This window comes from Camelus dromedarius, chromosome 19, assembly GCF_036321535.1.
Source record: "Camelus dromedarius isolate mCamDro1 chromosome 19, mCamDro1.pat, whole genome shotgun sequence".
In the NCBI taxonomy this organism is placed as follows: Eukaryota; Metazoa; Chordata; class Mammalia; order Artiodactyla; family Camelidae; genus Camelus; species Camelus dromedarius.
In genome coordinates this window covers 11,115,993-11,124,362 of record NC_087454.1, presented here as the reverse complement: position 1 = coordinate 11,124,362, position 8,370 = coordinate 11,115,993, and positions in this window count along the sequence as shown.

Here is an 8,370-nt window from a genome sequence, read left to right as displayed (position 1 = left end):
TTTTCAGGCCAAATTTTTTTTGTTTGTTTGGTTTGTTTTCTCTTTTGAATTATTCACATCTCCCTGTCCAGTCATGCCCTGCACTTTGCAAAAATATAATGCTAGGAAATCTTATAATTTTTTATTAACTTGCAGATTTTTCTGGGGCAGGAATACCATTTAAATGTTCCCTAAGGAGAAACCAAATAAAAGGGGAATTTTCCTCTGAGTTTTCAATTGTAGCTTATAGTGAATGGGAAAATCAGTTCTCACTTAGATCTACATGGCTATTTGTGAGCAGAAAATAGTTTTAATTATTCTGCCTATTGCAACCAAGATTTTCTGGGACAATCCCAACTTCATTCTTTTCAATAAATGTGAATTTCCATTACACTTGCAGGAAATTGTCCAGCACACATACTCACAAAGGTGATTAAAGTCCATTGTAGAAAGCTGTTCACTGCACCCTTACGGGTAATGGTAAAACAAGTGGGAACAAGTTAAATGACCTTCAGGAGGGGATTCGTTTAAGAAATTTCCCTACATTCAAATAATATAACACCAGGCAGAATCAGGTAGACCTTCAGGTACTGGTCTAGAAAAATATTCAAGATACATTGTTGGTTGAAAAATAGCAGGTTACAGAACAGATATTTGGTATATTCCCATTTCTGTCACACTTTGAAAAAGTCTACCATGTATGTTTGTAAAGGGTTAGAAGATTTCTGGCAGGATATACCAGAAACAAACAAACCCAAAAGTGGCCTCTGTGGTTGGGATGAAGAGTTAAGGAACAATGGAGGCTTTTATCTGTTGCTCATATTTCTTGACTCCCAGTATTTCTGTCACCTTCTGTGAATTAAACTCTCCCTGGTTCCTCCAGTTCTTACCACTTTCCACCATGTTTGAGACCCTTTCTTGTCATAACTCGTACAGTACTGGCCATGAGATGAGCTTGCATGAGACTGGCATGAGATGGAAGGGAAAAAAAAAAAGAAGGTAGATGTCACTTAGCTACGGGGTTGACTGCTGAGGGCTCCAGCCAATGGGCCAGTGGGTAACATCTGGAGGGATGAGGTATTCCAGTCACCAGCAATGTCAAGAGAGTCCTGATTAGAAGTGGGAATGGGAGCTGCCAGGTGGAGGTGATACCAGAAGTCAAGGCCATGAGAGCATCATGATTCCAAATGATCCAGCTTCTTCCTTGGACTTGGTTTGTCGTGGACGTTACTAGTTGCAATGTTATACAATATCTATTCTCCTCTTCTTCCTTGTAACAGAACCCAAATTTCATCTGGGGATACAAAGTACCCAGTTAAAAATAGTCACTTCCACAGACTCTCTTAATATGACAGGTGACCAAGTTACTCAGAATTGGCCAACAGGTTGAAAGCAAAAGTCTTCTGGGTGACACTTTCTAAAAATTATTTGTTTCTTGATCAAGTAAAGACAAACGCAAGTGACTTATGCCTTTAGCCTTTCATCTTTCAACCTGCCTGGAAATAGACTTGAGGTCCGGGGCTGGAAAAGCCATCTTGTAATCACAAAGATGTAAGTCAAACAATTGGGATAGTAGAGCAGGTCACCCCTGATGACCAAGGGCACTTTCAGAGGTCCTAGGCTGGACTCATGGTCCCTCTGGAGTTCCAGTCATGAAAGAAAAATGGCCCTCAGTTTGTCTAAGCTGCAGTTACCAGGTGTCTGTGGTCGAAGTTAATCCTAACCAATTTTGGATTCTTCAACAAAGGTTCAGGATAGAGGGAACAAAGGGCTGTTAAGGTTCTGGAGGGGTCAGGAGAGCTCTGGACAAGTTGGCTGTGATTCTGCTGAGTGGGGGAGTCTGGAAAATGGACCAGGAAGCTCCAGGAGAAGCCAGGCAAGGACCAGGGAAGACATAGGGAGGCTGCGTATTGGCACGTGCTCAGGTGCCCAGGATGCACCTGAAAACCATCGGTCTGTTTGTAGCACAGGGTTCTATGGGAAACAAAGGTAGAGTGGCTTCTGGCTGGGGGATCAGAAGGAGCTGGAAGAGAGTTTCACACTCTTCCCAAGGATCAGCTGCTTTCTGGTCCTTAGCCTACAGAATCCATCCAGACCATGGTGAAATCTCTGCACCTTATCCTTCATTTCTCTGCCAGGACTCTAATGGAGCTTCAGGTACCGTTGCATCCAGCTGTCCGTGGGTGTTGTTAGCTGTTTGACTTAGCAGAGCCCACACCCTGGTGTTGGGAGTGGAGGGGAGGTAGGGGAGAGCTTTCTCCAGTGACCGCCCTCCTAGAACAGCCCACCATCTCCTGTTCACTTCTACTACTTTTACTTTTACTAACTGAAAAAAAAAAAAAAAAAAACCCCACAGTCCAGGAAAGGTGAGTAAAAAGGATAAATAAATAAGTGTCAACTGGAAGAGTTTCTTTTTAAATTTTTTAAAAAACTTACTCGGAAGAAGGCATTATCTGTTAGTAAGTAGTGTAAGTAATTATCTTTAGCGTGGAACTGGTATATTTTAGGCAATCCCACTGAAATGGTGTAAACAACATTTCCTGTGTCAAAAGCAGAGATCCAAGTCTGTTTTAGAATGGTCCTAATCTCCATCTATTATAATTTCCACCAATAACTTGTCTTTTTATATATGCTGGCATCTGTGTGAAAGACAGCATCCCACATTGACCAAGACTCCATCTGGTGACAGGCGGGGGAGCAGGAACGTAGACTGTCACTTTATGCAGATGGATTTCTATTAATACAAACAAGTGACCCTAAAAGAGAAACTGGCTAGCTCCAGCAGAACTTTAAGAAGATTGTTCTGAATTTCCTGAAAGCAGGTTATTTCTAAATACATGATGTTGCCTTTTAAACGCAGATCAGGCATTTTGTCCTTCTCAGGGCTGGTTTTCCAAAGTGGGCTTGCTGTGGAAGGAAGGGACTGCAGTGAGAGAGAGAGGTCTCTTGTGAGAAGAGCTGCAAGTTTTCCTATCACCGTTGCAGGACTCAGCTGGTATGAATCCCAGGAAGGGCAAGGCATGGGGGTGAGGAGGATGGAGGGAAAAGGAACTGATTTCATGCATCATGGCTATTGGCCGCTCCCCCTTTTTCCTCCCTCACCAGGAGAATAGATAGATCTAAAATTCCTCCCATGCATTCATCAGGTAAATTTACATTCTGTACTTACACGAGCAAACCTTTACCGAGGGAGTTTGCTTTCAAGGATTGCTCTAGAGGCTTTCACTGGCTGCTCCCTCTTCCTCTGTGAGCCACCTCTGGCCACCCAAGGCAGGAAGGGCACCCTCTGGGCCATGGAGGAGCTTAGCAGAGTAACAGCTCCTAGTTGTGAACCACCCAATGGCCCATCCAGGGAGACTGAGTGATGCTATATCCATCCGTGCAACAAAATACGACAACATGATTAAAAATGACGTTTTGGAATAGTTCTCTACAAACTACAGTTATTTTAGTACCATTTCAGGGCTTTTGCTCCACTATTACATACTTAGTGTATTTCTTTAAATTGACTTAGTGTTTAGAACATATGTTCCCTCCTATCCTGATCCTAAGCAGTTATATCTGTGACATGAGTTTGACGTGCTAACTGTATTTTTCAGTACACAATAACATAAACAGATACATATTAAAATTAAAACAATGTTCAACTAAGTATTAGCTAAAATTGTCCTGAGTAACCCAGGTGGTATTCATCCCAACTTTTGGAGAAACCCCGCTTTGCAAGAAAATTTGATGTCCCTGGGTGAAATGCTATGATGTTACCTGAAAAAGAGCAAACACAGAATGCACTGTTTGATCAAAATCTTGTGGAAACTGTGTGTGTATGAAAAAGGTACATATATTCCCTAATGTGTGACTAGTGGTTTGCTCCATTAATATGTAATATGGTCCCAGATTGAGTTACGTATTTTTTTTCACATGTGCCACCTTTATTTAAAAGTGGAAATTAACTCATTTGTAGAATTTTAATAATGGCTTTATTGAGATATACCAGAAAATTCACTCAAAGTAAAAATTCAGTGTTTTTTTTAGTGTATTCACAAAGTTGTATACCATCAACAATATCTAATATTAGAACATTTTATCACCCCAAAAAGAAACTCTGGACCCATCAGCAGTTATTACCCCGCTGTCCTCTACATCCAGCCACTGGTAATCACTGACCTACTTTCTGTCTCTGGATTTGCCTATTCTGGAAATTACATATGAGTGGAATCACACAGTACATGGCATTTCGCGATTGGCGTCTTTCATTTAACATAATGTTTACCAGGTTCATCGATGTTGTAGCATGTTTTAGTATCTCAATCCTCTTTATTGTAGAATAGCATTCCACTGCTTGGATATACCATATTTTTATTTTTCTATTCATTAGTTGATAGACATTTTTGCTATTTCTACATTTTGGTTATTGTAAATAATTCTGCTATGAACATTTGTGTACAAGTTTTATGTGGACATATGCTTTCCATTTTCTTCGGCTCATACCGAAGAGTAGAATTGCTGAGTTATATGACTCTATGTTAAACAGTTTAAGGAACCACCAAACTGTTTTCCAAAGTGGCTATAGCATTTTATAATCCGAGAAACAATGTAGTAGGAGTCCAATTTCTCTGCATCCTTGCCAACATCGTTACTGTCTGTCATTTTGATTTTAGTCATCCTAGAGGATGGGAAATGGCATATTATTACGGGTTTGATTTACATTTTCCAGATAACTGAGGATGTCGAGTACCTTTTCATGTGTTTATTAGCCATTTGTGTATCTTCTTAGGGTAAATTTCTATTCGGATCTTTTGCCTATTTTTCAGTTGGATTAATTGTCTTTTTATTATTGAGTTGTAGGAGTTCTTTATATGATCAAGTCCCGTATCAGATACATCATTGCAAATATTTTCTCCCATTCTATGAGCTGTCTTTTCATTTTCTTGATAGTGTCCTTTGAAGCACAAAGTTTTAAATTTTGTTACATCCAATTATGGTTGTTTGTGGTTTTGGTGTCATATCTAAAAATGCATTTCTTAATCTAGGGTCGCAAAGATTACGCCTATATGTTCTTCAAGGAGTTTAATAGTTTTAGCTCTTATATTTAGGTCTATGATCCATTTTGAGTTATTTTTTGGATATTACTTGAGGGGAAGGGGTCCAATTTCATTCTTTTTCATGGCTATCCAGGTGCCCAACACCATTTGTTGAGAAGACTGTTCTCTCCCCATTGAATGGTCTTGGCACCCTTGACAAAAACTGGTTAATCCTAAGTGTAAAGATTTAATTCTGGACTCTTAATTCTATTCTATTGATCTATATGTCCAACCTTATGCCAGTACCTCATTGTCTGGTTATTGTTGCTTTGTAGTAAATTTTGAAATTGGGAAGTATGAGTCCTTTAACTTTGCTCTCCTTCCTCAAGATTGTTTTGGCTATACTGGGTTCCCTGAATTTCCTTATGAATTTTAGAATTGGCTTATCAGTTTCTGCCCAACAAAAGGCAGTCAGGATTCTGATTTAGATCACATTGAATCTATAGATCATTTGGGGGAGTATTACCACCTTAACAATACTAAGTTTTCTGATCCATGAACATGGGATGTTTTTCCATTTAGTTATGTCTCCTTTCATTTCTTTCAATGTTGCTCTGTAGTTGTCCGTACATAAGTCTTCCACTTCTTTTGCTAAGTTTATTCCTAAGTGTTTTATCCTTTTTGGTGCTATTGTAAATGGATTCAAACTGAGTTTTACTTTTTTCTTTACCCTTTTCTAAAATTTAAAACTATTTACAATAATACTCTTTATTATTGTTAAAGATACTCTTGTAGTCAGAAAGAATATGAAAAACAACAATTTCAACCTTAGGAAAACTTGGGAATTCTAGACATGGATTTTCAGAGATTTTTTTTTTTTTGATGTGTGAATTTGTGTTGTAATTTGATTCAAATAATTCCTGTAGCCTCTAATGGAGCTTGAGAAGTTGGCTTTGTTCTTAACTGCATGTTTAGCCTGTTTTAAAGATGCAACATACAAATTTATTACTTGCAATATAACAGATATTAGGCATTTTTGTTTCATGAAAATGGAAGATGTTTTGTTCACAGTAAGATCAATAAACTCTCCCTTTATAACCTTGAGTCTATAAAGCAAATCAAAATAAAGCACTTTATGGTCTTATAGAGTAGAGAGGGAAGGGCAAGGGGGGTCTCAGTGAGAGGGGAAAAATGCCTCTTTGCTTTGTTCAAATTTGGTCAGCTGGCCTGACAGAGAGATTAGCTAAATCAGCTGCTAGGGCCTGACCTCACTCCAGGCCGTAACTTGCCTTTCCCTTGCAGGTTTATTGTAATTCTAGTTTTAAGTCAGATCCATCAGTTGAATCACTGGGCCCCTTGGAGATCTCTACTGAAGCCTCAGCCAAAGGCTTCAGTTTATGGCTTAAACCCTGTCCTTCATAGCTTTATTTGTTTGTTTGTTTAACTGTTGGTATTAAGTCAAACAGAACTTGCTCACATTGGTGATAGAGCCCGTCTGTCATTAGCCCTTAGCTGCTTTAGTGAAGATAGGACTTGTTTGGTTGTTGCGGCTACTCCAGAGAGTCAGGTCACTCATAACATATCTAAAAGAGCTCCCTGATCATAGAGCTAGTCTCCTGGGGAAGGCTAATACGTCCACATCTAAAATCATGGTTCCCGGCAAGAAGAATTCTAGGGCCAGAGTATCCCACAAGGAGAACAAGAGTTCAGCTTCAGTGGTCACTCAGATAAGCCCTTGTAAAAATGTTGCTTTTATAATCTAGGACCATCAGCCCTCACCTGAAAAAAAGTATGCACTAAAACTCAAAATGCTGTATAGATATGCTTTTCTGGCATCATCCATGCTTCCCAATAAGACCATGTCATGGATGGAGAAAGAAGTATATGAGAACTCACACCCAGAAAGCACTCATCAATATGAACAGTCCACAGATTTTATTTTAGAAACAGAGAAACAATAGAGGACAGTTCTGGATACCATTAGAAGCCTTTTAACAACTCCCAGCCTTTAAAGCAAAAACTGGGTAAAAGTTGAATCCTTTCTCCAAAAACCTAGGTGTCTAAAGTCTTATGTACTGACATAGCTGCCCCCTTCTCTCATTATGAAAAGCGTCAAGAAGCCAGTTAGGCGTGTGGTCAGGCCCCAGAGTGTTTTGTACCCCTCTTCACAAAAGACCCATAACCTTCTTCCCCAACAAGAACCTGACCAGGACTCTGCAGCCCTTTGGGGACTGAGGCTCTGTACACATCCAAATAATGCTTAGTTCACTTCCCAAGAGAGGATGTTGAGTCAAGGAAGCCAAGTCAAGGTCAAGATCTTCTCCATGTCTTCCGGAGGTTGAGCAAAAATGCTCTCATACTGTTTGAAAGCAAATGGAATAAAAGGGTCAAGACTTTAACTGAGATTCTCTGCATGCGGTAGAATCTTGCGTGATAACATTTTCATCAGTAGAAACTCTCAGGGAAATTGCTCTGCTTATCTCTCCCCAGGAAGCTTAACCCTAACCTTCAGCCAGTCTCTTTCTCAGCAGTCCCAGAGCAGTATCCTGCCCCAGATCTGTGTGACTTCTCTGCAAGACCACCCCCCTGCCGATGGCCTGAGAGGCCCAAGTCCTTCCCTTTACTGCTGTGCTTGGCCCTGAGAAGTCAGGCCTGGCCAGCCACAGGTCAGCAACTAAGCTTCCATTTAAGGGCAAGTCCTCAAAGAGAGAGATGGCCCTTCTTTCTGACACCCAGAATGCCTCACAAAGCATCTTCTGGTGACAATTCATCTTTTCCTTGAAAGTGGGAGAGCAGAGGCAAACCTTCTGACTTTATCATGTTTCTTTTAGACATTAATAGCACCCATTTACAGATTGCCCCCATGTTCTAGAAAATCCTTCCTTAAGTGAATCTTCGCCTCCTCCGTGTATCCTCCTCAAGCATCAAGGCAGAGGAATTTTAGAGGCAGCCAAGGAGGCTCTGGCTACGCTGACTTTTGCTGTCATTAGAGAGTCAGCTTGTGGAGTATCAGAATGGGATTCATTTTGTTCAGAGAGCAGAAACATACTCCTCCTGATTCTGGTCCAGCCTCCTGATGTGACCAGCCCACTCCATCATAGGTATCAGTCCTACCTACTATCGGGCCCACAGACTCCTTTAATGAGTGAAATCACTCTGACGGTTTTCAGCATACATTAGCTTGCTGAACCCCTGTTGGAAAATTGAATGACAGGTTTGGCAATGATTCTTTAAAATTTTACTACAGAAAATAAGACAAGTGGATTTATCCCTATCGGTCATTTCCCCAGGGATGTCTGCACGGATCAGTAAGGACTAAATGAACGTCACAATGACTCACTGATGGCATATTGGGTGAGTTTGTTATGAA